The 20,585-nt window shown below is 38.5% G+C and overlaps 1 long non-coding RNA gene and 1 pseudogene across 1 annotated transcript in view; both read right to left on the bottom strand.

Annotated features, from left to right (window-relative positions):
- Positions 1–20,585, bottom strand: part of LOC123479434 (uncharacterized) — a 377,575-nt gene that overhangs the window by 39,216 nt on the left and 317,774 nt on the right. The gene's annotated exons all lie outside the window — the stretch shown is intronic.
- LOC112301948 (NEDD8-activating enzyme E1 catalytic subunit pseudogene) lies at positions 15,711–17,040 on the bottom strand (annotated as a pseudogene).

Genomic DNA, 20,585 nt, shown 5'->3' with positions numbered 1-20,585 from the left:
AAGCTGTTTATTTTAGGGAAGAGATTAACTTCTAGATTTGGCTTTAATTTGAATTTTTACCTAGATATATGATTTTTGTCTCTTCCTAGAGAAGTATATGTGTTTTGAAATCCCCACTATGTTTTCCTAACTATTCTACATTGAATATGTGAACATTTGCAAAATTAATTTAAAAATTATTTTTCTTGAATAAAAGCTCTCTAGAAGGTTTTTTCTTCTTATGGTGTCATTGGGATTCTTTTTAGAATCAAATTCTTTAATCTTTCCTGAAACCATTTCATTAAGTTAAAGAAAAGGCTTTTGAAATACTGCAACCATATTCATAATTTAATGGAAGAAACTGTGCAATGAAATGGAAACTTAGTTTCAACATGCTGCTTATATAGAAACAACCATGAGGCAATCTGTGTATTTCTTCTCTTGTCTCATTGAGGGGCAGGATTCATCTTTGGACCTCTGTCCGACTATGATTAAATCCTGAGGCCCCAAAGCCACCTGTGTCAGCAAACAGCATATAACTAAGCTCGAAGGAAATCTTCCATTCCTAAGACTGATTTTCACCTTTGCTTGCTCACACATCCCCATTTATCACCTGACCTTTAGAATTTGGAGCCACATCTATTTGCTTAGATTCAGTTCTCTCCTCTAAATTGGTCCTCTGTACTTGAACCTTAAGTCTGCTGCCACCAAACCTCTCTGCTTAATTGAACTTCTGTCTTGTTCCTCTCAGACAGACCTAGTTTGTTGCTATGCACATCCTAGCTCTGTGGTGGCTGGTAGACAGACAGGAGCAGAGCAAGGATGATGGGTCAGGTGCAGAGGTCAACAGCAGGTAAAGCCTCGGGTGCCTAGCAATGAGAAAAACTGAGGAAACAAGGACCTCACCTCCAAGATGACCTTTCCTCCCCTAGCATATCGCTGGCCATGAGGTTCAGACCCTCCCCTGACCTTTCTTCTCCTGGCATGTCACTAGTCATGCAGTAAACCCCCTTGGAGGAGGAACAAGGGGCCCAAGACTGGCCCCATAAGGCTCCCATTTGGGCCTTTTCATAACCACTCCCTGAACTCTTAACCCATAGGGGTAACATTAAGGCCTCGGCTGTGCTTCAGCTCCAGACCCAGAAAAGCAGCAAAACCAGACAAGCGATACCACAGCTGACCTCAGGACCAGCTGCACTGACTAAGGGCGCCCTGCCCTGGAGCTGGCCAATCAGTGGAGACTGTGACTCTAAAAGGACACACCTGGAAAGCTGACGAATAATCTGTTGAGATCTCTCCTTGGAACTCCTCTGAAATCTCCACCCTTAAAAGCTCTTAAGACACGAGTCACAGTGCAGTCTCCTTCTAGGAAGCATGCCCGTACCTTTCCTGTCCCTTGTTCTCCCCAGGCGTGTTACCTTGCCTTTCTGTCTCTTCAGCTCTAAAGGCCCATCTTTTGTCTCTGTAACTTGTTTCCTGAGACCATTTCTTCTACTTCTATGACTCTCTAAATAAACTTTCTCTTATCGCTTGAGTCTTGGCTCTGAATCCTTTCCCAGCCAGAACTCTAGTACTCAGGTCTGACCCCACCAGTTTAACACATGGTGCTGTTTTGCCACCAATGGCACAGTGCTGGGTCTTTGGTCCTCCTTGGGTTCTAGTGTAACCAGGTATAGAATGGGAATGTGGTACTCTCAGGCACTCTACACAGATCTGTGAAAGACAAATAAAAAGGCCCATTGGAGATAAATACTATTCTAATTTGAAAGTAGAACAGACTCTTTTATTGATGGTGTTACTAAAGGTAATCTGAATGCTATCTTTAATCAAACTATTTCTGTATCAGTTTTTAAAAGCCAATCTAGAAATTATAACACATTTTAAATCTCAAAATATTTTTCCTTTTTATAGTAGTGGCCTGGAGAAAGAAGAGTATGACCACATGTACATTTTAGAAGAACCTAACAATATTGAAGGAAGAAAAGATGCTACATGTCACCTGGCACATGAAAAGCCGATCCAGATACTGATAGGGACCCACAAATAACCCTGAAGAAGTTTAGTATAAACCCTGACTCTCTGAGCCAGCCCTGGTGCTTCTTACTCTTCCAGTATTGAAAGAGTTGTGAATTTTCAAAGCGCCTCCAGTTCCCACCTCTCCCCAAAGGCCATGTGTGTAGCTCCGCCTCTTCCGTGTGTGCCCTCTGAGCACTGTTCCATGACTTACCAGGCTGGCACTCTTCTGAAGCCCTGAAAACAACAGCATTCACATTGGTAGAATACAAAAAGCACTTTGGTTTAAGAGAATAACCGGGAGTGAAATTTAAAAAGTATTTTATATGTATGTGTATATTTGGGAGAAGGCAGACAAAATGGTAGTAAAATATTTATCTTTATTTTTAGAATGTCATATTATACTACATTTTTATTTCATCAGATTGTTTATAGGATAGTCTATATTTGTCCTCTATCCCTGAAATATATACTAACTTTTGACCTAATAATCTGTACTCTAAATAAAACAACATGTCCTTCCCTCTTCTTCCCCAAGGTCAGTATTTCTTCAATCTTAACTTCCTAGAGCCCACCCTAGGGTGCAGAAGTAAGTGGATCACACATTTTTGAACACAGAGTCATAAGCTGAATGTCTCCTATATACAGCTAAAAGCCTTTCTTTTAGAGTCCCACTAAGAACTGTATAGTGACTCATTTCACCTATAATTCACAACAGTATTGGGTAAGTTGGTTAACTGAGCCTGAAGATATTTTGGAGTAACAAACTACAAGTGAAGTGAGAGAGCAACTAAGAGGCAAGCACAAAACACTAGGGAAATCAACACCCAACAGCTGTCTACAGAAATGAGTGAAAAGCTTTGGGTAGTATGGACATTTTGATGACATTCATTCTTTCAATTCATGAACATGGTCCATGCTTCCATTTGTTTGTGTCTTCCTTAAATTCTTTGTTCAGTGTTGTGTAGTTTCTGAATACAGGTTTTTACCTCCTTGGTTAGGTTTATTCCTAGGTAGTTTATTTTTCTTGTTGCTAGATCAAATGGGATTTTTTTTCCTGATTTCTGTTTCTGATATTTCATTGTTGGTGTACAAAAATGCCTTTGATTTCTGAATATTGACTTCATATCCTGCTATTTTGCCAAATTCACTTATTAGGTCAAGTAGTTTTTTGGTGGAGTCTATAGATTTTCTATGTACACTATCATGTCATCTGCAAACAATGACAGTTTTGCTTCTTCTCGTACATTTACATGATGGAATACTACACAGCAGAAAGAAAGAAGGAGCTCCTACCCTTTGCGACAACATGGATGGAACTGGAGAGCATTATGCTAAGTGAAATAAACCAGGTGGTGAAAGACGAATACCATATGATCTCACCTATAAGTGGAACCTAATCAACAAAAGAAACAAGCAAGCAAAATATAACCAGAGACATTGAAATTAAGAACAAACTGACAGTAACCAGAGGGGAGGTGGAAGGGGATAATGGGGGAAAAGTGGAAAGGGTTTTCAGGAATATCTATAAAGGACACATGGACAAAACCAAGGTAGGGGTGGGGTCAGGGATGGGAGGTGGGGATGGCTAGGGTAGGGGTGAGTGGTGGGGGTAAAATAGAGACAACTATCTTGAACAACAATAAAAAAATTTTTTTAAAGAGTGAAAAGCAAAAAGCAAAGAAAGACTTTGAGAGCACAGAGTTAAACAATGGCAGTTCCTATGTGATAACCCTTAGCTATCAAGTGGGTGGGTACAGGAAACAGTTGAAAGAAGCTGAAAAGGTAGAAGTAGTTGTGATAACTGGATAGGTAAGTTTTTATTCTTGTACAAATTTGTTTACATGGAAGGTTTTATTCCTTGATAAAATTGAATAACTGAGGCAGTAGTGATATAATTGAAGAGGGGCTCATTCAGCACTTTTGTTAGGCCCTTTTACATTATTTTCTCTCTTGCTCTTGCAGGTCGATCTTACACACTCAGAGAGGACAAGCCCATGGGGTGTTCACCCAGTGCACACAGGCTAAGCAGGAGCACAATCAGTCAGGTGCTTGATGGATATCTAGTGATGATGATGATGATGGTGATCAAGAGTTTAATAACAAAGTCTTCTCTAAAGGCCGATTAATGGGCCTTCAAATTAATATCTTTTCATTCTCTCTTTGTACTCATTTGTGTGTGTGGGAGGGTAGATAGAATCACTATAAATTAAGCACTTATTGAAATAATAAAGTAGAATGTTCTACTTTTTATAAGTAGGTAGATAGCTTTGTCAGAATATTTCTGATGGTTAAAGGATAGGATATCCACGATTTCACTCCTATGACTCATTTTATTATTTGGACATAATTTATCTTTGCCAACTTTGATTTTCAAGATTTTTATAACCACATTCACCATTTGCAATATTTTTAAATAGATCTTCAAAGCTAAGAGATCCTTGGCTCAGTCAGAAATATTTATTACTTTTACAATAATCCATCTATGTGCCAGGAAACTGTTAGCATAGGTAGCTAAATATTAATAAGGAAAGAGAGCAAAGAAAATCAGGCATTATTAAGCATAATCAAGGAGGACAGCAGTCCCTAGGTGGCAGAGCTTGGGTGCGTTTTGCTTGGAGCCAGGTTCCTAACAGGCCATGGGAGGCTACTGGCTGTTGGGGACCCCTGAACTAGGGAAGATAGGCTTGCCTCCCTAGGAAGATACAGCTTCATATACTCCCAAGGGAACCACCAGTCTATTCCCCACAGATTACTGGGGGAAGAGATAGAACAACAAAGGGGGAGGTAAGCACATGCACAGGAAGAGCAAAAATGGTGACCATAGAGGCCTGTCAGTCTAGCCTGGGAAAGGATCAGATTGGCTAAGAGACAGAACCCCAGGTGATGTAGGGAATGGATTGTTTAGAAGGTGGACCCAGCACAAGCCTGTGAAATCTTGGGAAGTTGATTGGTTGTTTTGAAAACTGCATGGTCCATCCCAAGCCTGAGATAATATAATCCTGACTAACAAAGTCCTTCTCTCTCACTATGTAACGTGCACTTGCCCATTTGTTTCCATGTTTTCTTTCCTTAGCAGCCATGTGGTCTTGGCAGCCACACGGACCCCAAAGGTGGGCCCCAGTTGAGGCGCAGCCTGGAAAACAAGCTACGCTAGCTGGATGGGGAGGAAGGCTGGCCTGGACCAGCCTTGCCATGGTGCAAAATGCCTGGATACTGGTCCTGTTTCTGGGCCTGATGAAGGCAAGATTCGACTTTTGACATGGCAGGATGGACAGAGATAGGACATTGGAAGCACAGGAAAATCCTATGATTTTGCATCTGGTGCCACAAATAACTCTTATCACAAGACCCCATCTTCCCTTGTGGATCCCCTGGAATGCTTTCTTCATGACACCTTAGAACCCCAGTTCAGCTGGCAACAACACCAAGGGGTACTGACAGCTACTGAGGTTCTACCATTCTGCCATGTCGTGAAGGAGGCCATTTACATTTCCACTTGAATACAGCACTCCTCAGAAACCCCCTCTCTGTGCTTAGGTGGTGATTCTTCAGTCTTAGGCTCCCATTAAGAGTAACTCCAGCGCTCTGTAGCTAAGTGGGCTGAGCATGGGCCTGCTAACCAAGGGGTCGCTGGTTTGAATCCTAGTCAGGGCACATTCATGGGTTGTGGACCAGGCCCTCAGTGGGGGGGGTGTGGGAGGCAGCCACACAGTGGTGTTTCTCTCCCTCTCTTTCTCCTTCCCTTTCCCTCTCTCTAAAAATAAATAAATAAAATCTTTTAAAAAAGAGTACCTCTAGTCTTTATCACCATTAAATCAAACACAAAAACAAAAAAAACAATCTCACTCTAGACAGGATTTCCTTTACCAATTCTTTTGCTGCTGCCTCCTGAGCCACCATTCTTCCTGATTTAACCTGTGGGAGTTTTATTTGATTTGCCCAACCTTCTCCCTCCCCAAATCCAATTTTAGTTACAAAGTTCCATTGCTCTTCTGTGGAACATGTGTCTTTTAGCTGTTATTTCCTCTCCACCTTTTACCATTGTCTTCAGGTAAGTTCTTTGCTTCTGCAACCCCTGGATAACTCCAGCAGCTTCACCACTAGCTTCCCCTTCTCCAGTATTTCCCCCCTCAAGTTCATCTGGAGTGCCATTAACAGAACGCTATGCTTTAAATTCTGCTTTTCTTTGGCATTCCCTAGCCCCAAATCTTTGTTGGTGACTATGACATACCATTTTATATCCACATGACCATGATGCAAGAAATCTCCTCAACCAGTAAGAAGTGATGGAACTGCTGTCATTAGCAACAACGATTATTCCTGGCTTCAGGACACGACCTACGTGACCCATCTTCTCTGAAGTGTAGCCTGATTGGAAACTGCTCTCCGACACACCACCTTGGGCATGGGTCAGGCTCACACTGTCCATGGGTGTGTCCTGCTCCTCCCTCACCACATGTCCCCTCTACAGGGAGACACAGAGACTGAAGCACAGTGCAGGTGGGGCTTTCTACATCGTGAAATTACCAGACACACATGACTTGCCCAAGAGCTCTATTCTTGACCATGTCTGGTTTATTTTATTACAGTTTGGAAGAAAAGAGATTATATTCTTATCAAATATGCAGATATTAAAAGCTATGCCAGACAAAACCAAAGTTCAAATAGAACTCTATCAAAATATGACAGAAATAAGTAAGTTTTGAATGTTAAGTGCAAAACTGCAACCTAACTGGGTAGGGAAAAACTTTTGTAATAATTTAGTAATTAGTTTTTTAAAGATTTTATTTACTTATTTTTAGAGAGAGGGGAAGGGAGGGAGAGAGGGAAACATCAAGTGTGTGGTTGCCCCTCATGCTCCCCCTACTAGGGGACCTGGCCCACAACCCAGGCATATGTGCCCTGACTGTGAATTGAACCGGCAACCCTTTGGTTCACAGGCTGGTTCTCAGTCCACTAAACCACACCAGCCAGGGAAATTTAGTAATTATTTAAAAATATTGCCAGGGGAAAAAGATCAGGATGAAGGTGAGGGCACAAGAAACAGGGTGAGTAGGAAATGAATTATTTATAAGGGAAACACAAACCAAGCCAATGGCTTTTCTTCCAAAAAAGCCAAAGCACTCTTAGGCTGAATTAATATAATTATGTTAGCTTAAGGGAGAAACTGGTTATATGTTAGAATGAGGGAGAAACTACTTGAATTAATATAATTATGTCATAAAATAAGGGAGAAACTAGTTGCATGGTTCAAATATGGGTGAAAATAATCTGTCTAGCTGACTGGACAGATTGAGAATATTTTCAATTCTGGTTACCATATCAATTGATAAATACATGAAGAATTGTGAAGGATCTAGAAGTCACAAATAGTAGCTTATCTAGTATACACATTTTCTCTGTAAGCACATCAGGTTTTTTGTGCTTAGAAACACTAGAAAGCACTTCAGCATTACACCTAGAGGCTGCTTTAAACAGTGAAATCATCAACAAAAAGGGGAAAAATGTGAAAAGCAGGGCATCGAATAGATCTCAAGAAGGACAGAGTATGAGAGCTGTAAGAAGAAGGCAGAGCACCACCTTGTTTGACTTCAGCTGGGAGTGTGTTTATGAGCTGATTGAAATTTCTCATTGCTCTATGCTTGTCTGCAAACAAGCATAAAAGCATAGCCAGTATCAATTTGGGTTTACAAATAAATCCATTTTAGTGAGTTGGAAAATATGCAAGTATAGGAATTCATAAATAATTAGAACTGATTGTACCTTTAAATACACGCAGTGATTGTAAATTTATACACCCTTGCTTTCAGTGAATATAATGTTGGCACTTGAAATGATAAATTGAATTTTTTAAAAATTACAAACTAACTGGGAATTCTTGAGTTAGCAGAACTGGAAGAAAGAGTGGGACTTCTTTACTAGGACTTGCCCATTTTAGTTTCACAAGTTTCTTGGAGATGGAGACAGTTCATGGAAATTTGTCTTTGAGATTTTATTCAGTTTGGGCTGTTTTAATTCTGTAATTTAGTCTATCTCAGTTTACGGTCTTTTTTCCCCACCTTATCTACACTGAGGGTCTTTCAAGAACCCCAGCCTCATAAAATGATATTTATCTCCTTTCCATTTTTTCATCACTACAAATGTCCACAAACCTGAACTTTACCATTATCTGGAACTGCTTCACCCTCAGGAAATCCCCTCTTAATTATTACATATCCACTCCTCCCTTCTATTGACTCTATTCAATTTCCATCTGTGACATAAAGACTCCAAAATTCCTCTATATCCCCCAGCCAAATCACCCTCTTTTAGCTGTGCTTAATTATCTCTGCCTAGTCGGCAACACTTGTGAAGCCGTGTCAATGATGTTTTCACTAGCATCACAAGGTCTATTATCTTTTGACCTTTTACATCTTCTCATTTTCCAAATGTGGGTCTTGAGTAATCACCATTTGTTTCCTTTCCTTCTATTTCTGGTCTGTTGAGTATTTCTGAAAAAGTTTACAAGACCATTCTATTTAAATCCAAAATGAATTAATTTACTTAATCAACCTTCAACAAGTTTTTACTGTTTTTATTCTCATTCATCTACCATTGAATCCCAATTCCACTGACAGTATCTGCCAAATAGTCCCTCCTTTCTGCACGACTGTCAACACTCCAATTCAGACTGGTACCCAGATCACCTGTCTACGATAATAACTTCTTAACTAGTCTCCCCACATCCTGTCCTGTCCACTTCACATGGTAATTAATCATTTTAAAGTGGAAAGATAATCAACCATGTTCCCCATAGCTACCTGGCAAAACTCCAAACACCTTTACATGTCATTCATGTTCCTCCATAAAATGATTTCAGATTGCCTGTGTTGACCTCAAGAATGAATGTGCCTGTTAAAAAAAAACAACTGGTGGTTAATGGGACTCAAATTTATCAACAGAGCCTAGTAGTCATCGCTAACCAGGGCCCTCTCATGCATGCTGCATGTCAGGGAAAAGCCACAAACTGAACTCCAAGCCTCCTGCACTGTGCTTCTGCTGAGTTAACCCTTACCAGAGTGTTCCTAGGATTGAAATTCAACCAATCAGCACTGAGACTTTCCCTGTCCAATCAGAGTTGTGAAGCTATATTCTCATTTGCATCTTCACTGACTTATCATAGTGGCTCTGTTCCGGTCAGTCAAGATGGTGCTATTTGGCCCTGGTTGGTGTGACTCAGTGGATTGAGTATCAGCCTGTGAATGAAAAGGTTGTCGCTTGGATTCCCAGTCAAGGCACATGCTTGAGCTGTGGGCCAGGTCTCCAGTAGGGGGCTCGTGAGAAGCAACCACACATTGATGTTTCTCTCCCTTTCTTTCTCCCTCCCTTCCCCTCTCTCTAAAAATAAAAAAATTTTTAAAAGATAGCGCTACTGGAGTCCTCATTTGTATAGAAATATCCCAATAAGGGGCTGGGGTGGGCACTCTTTCTAGATAAGCCAGATTTACCTCTGCCTCAAGGAGTGCACTTTCAGTTTCCATCAAAATCTGCATTTCCCCAGTCAAGCTGTTACAGTGGCAATGTGACACCAGAGCCATCCTTCCCAAGGTGCCTCGCAGCTGAGCCTATTTGACGGAGCTTTCCCACAGCCCAGTCATTCCACGGATGAGCTATTTCAGGAGCGAGCTGTTTTTACCTAGTAAGTCTCTCTCCCTCACTGAATCCCAAATTGGGGACTCCTTTGGAATTGAATTGGTGGTGCCAACATTTGGTTGAAACCCATAAACCCTTTTTTTTTCTATCAAATAAATGTGCATCTTGTGTCTAAGCCCAAATGGACTACTTTTGTTCCCAGACAGGTCTTATGTCTCTCCAATCGAGTCCCTTATTTACTCTTTTCTCTTTATCAGCAATATTTTGCTACCAATCTCTGTCACCCAAAATCTTACCCATTCTTCAAGCACCAGATCAAAATACATGTCTTCCACAAAGTCTCCTTTGATTCTACAATTGGAAATCCCCTCCTCATCTGACTCACCACAGCACTTTGGAATTGTACTTAATGCATTTGTATTTGTGAAGTTGTTATTTTGTAATTATTTTATTCTCCTAACTACATTTCAAGATATTTGAGGGCAGGAAATATATCTATCTTCCATTCACCACCACACTGTCTAGCACAAATGCTCATTAAAGTACCATTTAACAACTGAATGAATAAATGTGATATATATATAGTGCAGTAGTCCCTCTTATCTGTGGGAGATGCATTCCAAGGCCCCCAGTTTGATTCCAGAGACCACAAATAGTACTGAAACCTATACAATACTATGTTTTTTCCTATACATGTATAGGTATAATAAAGGTTAACTTATAAATTAGGTATAGTAAGAGATTCACAATAATAACTAACAATAAAACAACTACAATGATATACTGTAATAAAAGTCATGTGAATGTGGTCTTTCTCAAAACACCTTCTTGTACCACAGGTATACTGTAGATATGCTGGACAAAGGAGTAATTCATGCACGGCCAGGGTGGAGCGGGTCAGAACAAGATTTCATCAGAACACCATGCAATATAAAATTTATAAGTTGTTTATTTCTGAAAATTTCCATTTACTATTTTCTGACTGTGATTAACCATGGGTAATTGAAACAGTTGAAAACAAAACCAAAAATAAGGGTGTCTGCCATATATGCCTAATATGAGTATATATACAACATGTAAAAGGGATGTATAATACAACCTATATATAACAGAGAAGACTGAACACATTGCTGACGGCCCATATCATTAATAAATGAAAATGTAAAATAGCCCTGGCTGGTGTGGCTCAGTGTATGGAGTGCTGGCCTGCAAACCAAAGGGTGGCTGGTTTGTTTCCCAGTCAGGGCACATGCCTGGGTTTTGAGCCAGGTCCCCAATAGGGGGCGCTCAAGAGGCAACCACACATTTCTGTTTCTTACCCTCTCTTTCTCCCTCCCTTCCCTTCTGAAATAACTAAATGAATAAATCTTTAAAAAATGTAATGTAGACATGGTGAAAAGAGAACATAAGAGTAGTAAATTAACAATTATTTGATAAAGTGAAATGCAATCGATTGGAAAAACCAGTAGTTAACTATTACAGCACTAACCCTTTAGACAGGACTGTACTGAAATCCTTCCAGACAGACCAATTTATTCATTTCATCCCTGGGATTAAAAAAATAAAATATAATCTAATCACAAATGTATTCAGTGAATTCTTAAATAGAATAGGCATCGCTAGACATATTTAATAATGTAATGGCACATCACTTAACCTGAAGGATTTTTTAATTTTGATTTAGAAAAAAAGCGAGTATCATCCATTCCATTCATACATTGAATACTAATAATTCACCATCATTGCTATTACTAATATCATCATAAAATATATTCTTTAATTTAAAAAAAAATGAAAAACTATACTAGACACGTAGCTCAGCAGGAAGCTACAACATCTGTGAAAGTTCAGTAACAACAAAGCAAAACCATCCATCATCTTCAAGACCATGACGGTTTTATTTACATCCAATGAGCAATGCGGAAAAGGGAACACCATGGAAAATTTCTTCCCCAGTAAGTTTTGTCCCATTGCAGGAAAATTGCATGGGATTACTCTGAAATAAAAATAAGTAATAAAGTTTAGTCAGTTCTGCTCTGATAAGTATTAAAATATTTCTTAGAGGCTTATTCTATGTACCAGTAGTTTAATGAACCCTTTAATTTCTGGGAACTCCCAACATCATAAGGAGACTTTCCAAAAGCCAAGCTTCAGTTGTACCTCATTTTGACTTGACTTTAAAACAATTTCAGATTCAATCCTGTGCACCGAAACAACAGCAAAAGGAAAGGATAAATTTCTATAGATGCTATAGAATGTGCTGTGGACCCAAACGTTACTTGAGTTTTTCATTTACTAAATCACAGGACTGTCAAAATTATTTACTGAAGGAAAATATGGTTCAAGTAATCAACACTTATTAAGCAACTACTATGTTGCAACTACTATGTGTCAGCCTGGTAATAAAAGAATGATTAAAATGGTGTTCACCACATCAAAAAATATTCACAAAATCTATCAGTAAAATAGGCATACCTAACACTGATGTAATATGCGTTAGCTGTTCGAACAAAGTTATTGTGTGAGCACAAAAGAAAGAGCTGCCTGAAAGCGGTGAGAAGGAAACAAAAATGAAGTAGCTTTGTAGTGAGACTTTGGAAAGTATATAAATAGTAAAAAAAAAAAATGTATCCTCAACCATGAACACATTTCTAAGCAGTAATAAGTTGTAGGGCTACTATAATACATGGATTATGAAAGTAATGAGATTAATGATAAATTATAGGTAGACACTAAACTGAGATAAGTTAGTAAAATGACCTGTGCTCATGAGGGTGGTATTTTCACTTAAATTCTAAGACTATAAGGTGAAGAATATACACTACATTCCACAGTGAATTTATCAGGGGAAGGGACCCTGAGAGACAGAGGGGGTGGGAGTGACCTCCTGGGGTTTTCAGCACATGCCATAAGAGATCCTGTAGAAAAATGATAATTTTTAAAGAAATGCTTTCATTTAAGGTCAAGCAACATAAACAACAGTGCAAGAAGTGATAGGAAGTCAGAAAGTGATGCATTATATTCATACGGCCATTCACCACAGTGCTGAAATAATAGGGATTTCCAAATGTAAATCAGGACTAAAAGCGACAAACAGAAAAAAAAAATATTCAGCCCCAGAAGAATTCCTCAGTACCACCATTTTCATCACAAATGGTCAACATCTAGAAATCTTCTCTGAAAATACAGAATGACCTGAAGTTAATCCAGTTGTCTTAAGAACATCATGTATTGGCAATATTAGGATTTGTTGTGTCTTCTCAATTGGCATATCTTACCTGCATTCTTCTAACTTGGGTATGCCAGAGTAAATTGGGCAAGTAATCAGCTGAGAAACTAGCCCTCTGGAAGGAAGATCTCTTGATTATCCCTATATTTATTTTAAGAGGGCATGAAATCAGATCTGGAGATTTGATTAATAAAATTAAGAAATGTCAATAATGGTAATACACAGTTTTTATTGTAAGTCCCACATAGGCAATTCTAAGTATTACCTAGTGGGGAAAGCATAAAATGTTTGTACAACACAGAGGGAAAAAACAATCTTTAAAATTGTTGTCTACGCCAACACAGTCCTGAGGAAACCGCGCTTTTATGCAAATATTGAGCTCCCTCCCACTGCTTCGTCTAGATAAATGTAGCTCAAGGCATAAAAACAGAATCTTATAAAGGAGAAATGCACAGTGATTATGCTTTATTTATTATACATGTATTTTTCTAGAAATTTTTATTTTTCTATCATTCCCAACATTTTTAACTTCCCAAGTGCCTGGAATAGAGTGTAAAATTAGAACAAACCAAATTTTCATTGAAGAGCTTGGTTTACTGATTTAACAGGACAGCATGCTTATAATTTGCAGGTGGCGAAAGCTAATTCATTGCAGGGGAATTCTGACATCTAAAGCCTATACGTGTTCCAGTTAAAGGTGAGATCATATGGATATGGGGTGGAGGGATGGGGAGAAAATGCAGACAATTGTAACTGAATAAAAATAAAAAAATTTTAAAAAGATCAGATAATGAAAAAAATAAAAAATAAAAAATAAATAAAACCTACATGTGAAGATGTGAGAGGGGCACTACAGAGACTGACTGTCTATGATTTTTATTCACTTATTCGATTTGGAAAAAAGTCACTTTAGTCATCCTGGCTCTCTTTTTCTTAGCATTAGTCATACTGCATTTCCTTAAGCTTGTGAGTGTGTTTCTCTGTAAATAAACCATGTAGTTCACTTGAAGATAAAAGTCATAGTATTTAGAGATTATAAAGACCTATTAGATCATCCAGTCTGGCCCACAAGAAATAGTCCCTAGATAGGGAACTTGCTTGATTTTTTCCAAGAGGCCAAGAAGAAAGAGTTGGCAAAACTATTTTCCATTTCTTCTTTCTTTTCTTTTTTTTCTTCCTTTCCTTTCCTTTCCTTTCCTTTCCTTTCCTTTCCTTTCCTTTCCTTTCCTTTCCTTTCCTTTCCTTTTTCCTTTCCTTTCCTTTCCTTTCCTTTCCTTTCCTTTCCTTTCCTTTCCTTTCCTTTCCCTTTCCCTTTCTTCCTTTCTTCCTTTCTTCCTTTCTTCCTTTCTTCCTTTCTTCCTTTCTTCCTTTCTTTCTTTCTCTTTCCTTCCTCCCTTCCTTCCTCCCTTCCTTCCTTCCTTCCTTCTCTTTCTTTTTCTTTTCCTTCCTTCTCCCTTCCCTTCCCTTCCCTTTCTTTCTTTTGCTTTTTAAACTTATCTAATAGTGCTTTGCTCACTTCCCAAGAGGAAAATGATCATTTTAAGAGTTTCACTTTCTTTCTTTTTCTCTTTTCTTTTCCTTTCTTTCCTTTCCTTTTCCTTTCCTTTCCTTTCCTTTTTTCTTTTCTTTTCTTTCTTTTGCTTTTTAAACTTATCTCATAGTGCTTTGGTCACTTCCCAAGAGGACTAGTAAAATTATTATTTTAAGAGTTTCACTTATCAGGGAGACACAAAGTTAACTTATCTGACTTCACAATGTTCCAAGCACTTCCATTTTTTAAAAGGAAGTATCAATTCTGGTAATTATTCCTTTTACTCTGTAGTTTTTTTCAGGTGCCATAAAAATTTTATACTAGTAATTTTGCTACACATTTAAAAATTATTCCTACAATACTACAGAACTACTTACTATCCTTAATATATTTTAAAAAGTTTCGGTGAGCTCTGGCTGGTGTGGCTCAGTGGATTGAGTGCCGGCCAGCAAACCACAGGGTCACCAGTTCAAATCCCAGTCAGGGCACATGACTGGGTTGTGGGCCAGGTCCCCAGTAGGGGGTGCACGAGAGGCAACCGCACATTGATCTTTCTTTCCCTCTCTTTCTCCCTCCCTTCCCCTCTCTCTAAGAATAAATAAATAAAATCTTTTTAAAAAAGTTTCAGTGAGAAAAGTAGACAATATATGATTATATTAATAAATAGTACAAAAGCAGCAGTGATAACTGTTTAAACATCAAATTATTTTAAACATCCATGTCTTGGCTTTAATGTTGTACGTATTGGCCTCTATAGCACTGCAAGTAAACACCTGAAAATATTTCCTATTTTCATGTACAGGTATTCTGTTCTAACACCATTTACAAATTATTATGGACAAGGTAACCTTTGCAAAAATTAATATTCATTTGGACAGCCATCATTAAGTGAATATTAAACAAGCAAGATGTAGGCTATGTTCAATATGCTCCAGATGTTGTTATAACATTTAATGTTATTTAAAACTTAGTTTTCTTATTTTTCTTTGACGGGGTATATTTTGTATAAGTAGGTGCTCAAATGAAAACTGAGGAATGCATTCTTTCACCATAATAACAAAATTCACATGCAACAGTGTATTTGTCTCCTGTAAAAGAAGCAATGCAATTGATCACAATCTCTCTCTCCAGGCTTCATTTCCCATATTATTAATGAAAATGCTTACAAGTACCAGCTCCAAATTCTGTCTTTAAAAAGGGTGGTTCATTATATTTAAACAAAAAAAGTGAAATTCCAGCAACAGTAAAGCTAAAAATGAATCAGTTAAATTTTTTTAGCATTCACAATATATAACATTTCCATAAATTTTCTATTTATTTTCCTTAAGAAGTAAAATGATGTTTGAATAGTATAGTCTGTCGTGTGTTGATTCCAGTAACTGCCAGTTCTTGCCCATCAACAAGTCCTGATTCTTTCAATGTCTTGGACAGATTTGGCCTTGTTCGTTCTTCAACAGAAGTTACTGACTGCAAGTAAAGTGTTCTATTTTCCCCTCTACTGTGGCTGTGATGGCTAGAGATTTCATCTGCAGAGAAGCCCTATTGGGTAGCTAATCCACAACTTCCTGTAGTTTAGCTGATGGAGAAAATGGCATATTTTGTGGAAGCTGGCTACAAGCTGGGCAGTTTTCCTTTCTCTCTGCTTCAAATGTGCATGGGTGCAGTCCATTTACACCACTGAACCCCAAGCAGTTATTAAGGGGAATAAATGCACTTGGGGCTGTTTTCAAAACCTCAGTGGCGCACACAGCTGCAATGGCTGCCTTTGGACTCGTTTCACTACTCCTCGAGTGAGTCCAGATGTAACACCCCTGATGTTATACTGTGGTGCTCTCTCTAGGGATTTTTAGAAAATCCACCGAATACGATCAGGATCATCTCCATCTAATGGAATTCCTTCTCCAACAGGTCGTTCGTTAGGCCAAGCAATATCCTTGCATACTCAGTCCAGTGTTCTGGTAGCCTGGGCACACAAGCGATGGTGCATGTGGGAAAATTAACTTGTGGAGGATCAAGTTCCAGGATGCATTCAACACAAGCAGTCATTCTGGGCAGAGTCACCTGGGCATTTCCTTTAAATCCTTCTGTCCCCCCATCTATCAAAGGGACAATGGAGCTTGGATCTAATGCATCATCTTCACAATTTAGAAGAGATATCAGCATGCCATTTATCCATCTTCTGGATATGACAGACTCCAGTTTATATACAATTACATGAAATTGTCCATAGAAAGTGTCACTAAAATCCTGGATCTTGTTGAAATGTGGAGCTACATTGCACTTAGGAAGTCTGTCACTTAGAAATTCTGCAGCAGCCTCAGCTTTTAAATCTTCCAGCATCTTTAGGCCTGAGTAAAAACTGCCTATTTAAATTGGACACATCTACTGAGTGTCCATGTCTATACCATGAACCTGCCTAAAAACAGACAACACCAGATGTTTCAGGAGCTCACATCCTAAGCTGCAAGCTCCAGTGACTAGAACTGCACATGAGTCTAACGAAAACTGGAGAGATTCACTGCTCGGTTCGAAATCCTGGTGTGTGAAGGGTCCAGGTCACTTGAGGAACTTCTTTATTTACATGGTTCCAGTGACATTCTCAGCCTCCAATGTCCCCTCACCCACTATCAACAGCCATTTTCTCAGCCAGCAGCTCCTCTCTTTTCCTCCTTTTTTCCTCTGGCTCCTCACCATCCCACTCTGTAATTCTTAAATCCTATTTCAACTATACATCTCTACCTAGATTATATTCTGAAAATTATCAGTACTACTGAAGAGGTGAACATATATTTACTTATATATTTTAATATATAATAAGATTATATTATAATGTATCATTTATTATATGCTATTATATATAATACAGTATATGTTATAAAATATATAAATTATATAATACTATGTTAATATAAGTAAATATATGAACAATAGTAGAAATGGGAAAAACTAAGAAATAGAAAGGGATAAGTTGGTAATGTTAAAGAAAAATTAGATCTAAATATTTTAAATAGAATTATTTCTCATCTATTAAACCAAAATTAACCTAATCCATGAAGTTAATCTTTATTTTTATCCAGCTAGAATTGCCAGAGGGGCTATGATATTTGTGTCATGTGAGACTATTAAACATGCCATTGAAAAAAATGATATGGTCCTGACTTCTTGAAGTCTATATCCTGAGTCAAGAGCTTACGTTCCATTTAAGCCTATAACAAATTTGAGTATTTCAGGGGAACTCAGTAAGACTCTCCAAGTGCACTGTTAGCTGTGCACCGTTAGCTCAGCCCTTTGCAAGTGCTGTAAAGACTTATAAAGGAGGTATTTGATAGGGTCCCTGCCCTTCTACAGCTTACTGTCTTGTGGAAAACAACTATCTACTCCCCCATCCCATATCCCTCACACAGGATGGAAACTGAATCACTAATTTCTATTTACATAGCTTATGCTGACTTTAGGTAGAAATTAGCGTCCAGACAAGAAAAGTGAATACTCAGATGGGGAAACTGGGGAAGTTTAGAAAAAGAATTACAGTTGACCCTTGAACAACATGGGGGTTAGTATCTGAGGAAGATTGGTTCCAAGACCCCTACAGACACTGAAATCCATGGATACACAATGGGGCAGAACGATGCAACAATCAGCCTCTGCAACCGCCCTTGATTGAGTCTCAGTGAGAAACCTGGGGATTTGGAAGACCAGCTACACATTCACTCAAAAACATCCACTTTTAAGTGGACCCACACATTTCAAACCTGTGTTTTTCAAGGGTCAATTGTATTTATGAAGTTTGAGTGGAGTTAAGAGAGACCAACAAGGGATGGTGAAGTGTCCTAGAACTAACAATAGGGGAAAGTTATTACCACACCCAGGCCCGAGAAAACAAGGAGAAGGAGTGGTTTTCAGGAACTGAAGAGAGAACTGGAACTGCAAGGTGCAGCCGCCTTCAGTAAGGAGTGAAACCAGATCAGCCCCATGTCCAGGAAGAAAGTGAGGGCTATCAGACACCCCAACCTCTGCACTCTCCGTTGGGTCTCTGCAGGTGCTTCTTTTTGTGTGAACACATTCAGAAGCCAGAAGGATGGCACAAAAGATTGTTGAGGCAGCCCATGAAGGTCAATTGCTGAGCACAGAATGGGAAAACATAGAAAGATGATCTGGCAAAGACAGAGAATAGTAAAAAGAGCTGGCTAAATTCAAAATCACACAAGTTCACAGGGTAATATATGAGGTCTGTCCTGAATAAGTCCAGCCATTGTTAATATAATGAGAATGGTTGGCGTGACATCGATGTAACGTGGCAGTCAAGGAGAGTGGACTGGAATGTGATGCATGAGCAATGACGACTTCATTGTACTAGGCAGTTGGGGCAGTAGATGCCACTTAGTAAGCATGTGTACTGTGTGGTCATCGCATGTAAAATGACTGAGGGAGTAGAGCAAAGAATCTACATCCAATTTTGCATTAAGCTTGAACATTCCTCTGCAAGAACAATTTCAATAATTCAGAGGGCCACAGTTATTAGCAACTGGTGATTGGCAGCTTCATCACAACAATGTCTCTGCTCATGCATCACATCTGTTGAAGTTTTCTTGTGAAATGTCAAATCACCCAGGTGACTCAGACCCATCTACAGCCCAGATTTGGTGCCCTGTGACTTCTGGCTTTTCCCAAAACTAAAATCACCTTTGAAAGGGAAGAGATTTCAGACCGTTGATGAGATTTAGGAAAATACAACTGGGCAGCTGATGGCGATTGGGAGAACTGTGTGAAGTCTCAAGGTGTCTACTTTGAAGGGGACTGAAGCATCATTGTCCTATGTACAATGTTTCTTGTTTTTTGTACCTTCTTCAATAAATGTCTCTATTTTTCATTTTATGTGGCTGGATACCTTCTGGACTGACTTCGTATGTGCTATATTCAGAACTAAATATTTTGGTGGATTGGTTGAGAGTAGCGTTTAATTTGCAGAAGAATACTTTGGTACTTTTCCATTGGATGAGATCAAGCAGTCAATATTAACATGAGTTTTCAACTTAAGTCATAGAATGTAAGTGGCAAAATCTAATTTAACAAATATTCTGCCAAGTTGAGATCAATAATTGGTACTTCTGCATGCCAATGAACTTTAAGACATAAATTTAGCTTTACAGTGTTGATCTTGAAGCATATAATATTCTGAATAATTTATAAATCTTGAATATTACAGTGTATTTAGAATACTTTTAGCTTTAGGCAGAATATAATCTTCAGTTTTTAAACTGGTCTTTCATGTATCTTATATAAAGCAATTTTTTTTTAAAAAAGACTATATTGATTAACCAGAAAACTCTGCTTCTTGGTTTACTTCTCAAAAATTCATTTCATACCTTTCTGTTCAGTCTTTGGGAATGTATTCTCCTTTAGCTATGGTTGATTTAATTTGTTCTAGATATTTATTATTAGTCAATAATGAAAAGCTACAAAGAGATGCGAACACTCTGGAACTCAAGAGGGTACAGAACGCATGTCCTGAGTGCCCCTTCGTGTTTGAAGCTGCTGAGGAGCAGGTGACCAGAGCAGCATTTGTCCTAACACTGCAGCCTCACCATCGAGCATGATCTCCTGAATTTGGAATTCAAGTTATGATTTGAATTCTATATATTTTATTCAAATTGTAAAGTGGCAACCACAGAACACTTGGGGCCTTATTCATTAAACAATGAGTCATTCTGGAATTCCTTTCCCTCTTTCCTGGAGTTGATGAACTTTACACATGAAATCTGGCTATATTTGTTGCAACTGAACCAACAATTACATAGTATTGCAGTGCATCAGTCTGGTTTCGAAACATGTCTGAAAGTTTTCAGTTCGATGTAAAGCTGAACACAATCTCCACTTGCTAACAACCATCTCAAAAGCCAGACTGAGTGGTATACAATAGTGTATATCCTCCAAATGTTTCTAAGACCATTATAACATAGAAAATTTGATAATTATTTGATATATCTAAGCTGTGTAGATAATATCCCTCAAACAGATTTTTGATCCAGAATTTATTTATTTACTTGCTTATTTATTTATTTTTACCACAGAGTGAAGTCTTTAGGTCTTGAAGAAATGGAACATCTTAATTTTAGCTTCTGATTCACAATTCATAAACTATAAAACAAATTTTGTTTTAAGTTCTATAGGAACAAGAAGAGACCTTGACTAAGATTT

Source organism: Desmodus rotundus, chromosome 7 (genome assembly GCF_022682495.2).
Source record: "Desmodus rotundus isolate HL8 chromosome 7, HLdesRot8A.1, whole genome shotgun sequence".
In the NCBI taxonomy this organism is placed as follows: Eukaryota; Metazoa; Chordata; class Mammalia; order Chiroptera; family Phyllostomidae; genus Desmodus; species Desmodus rotundus.
This window is presented reverse-complemented; position numbering and strand designations above follow the sequence as displayed.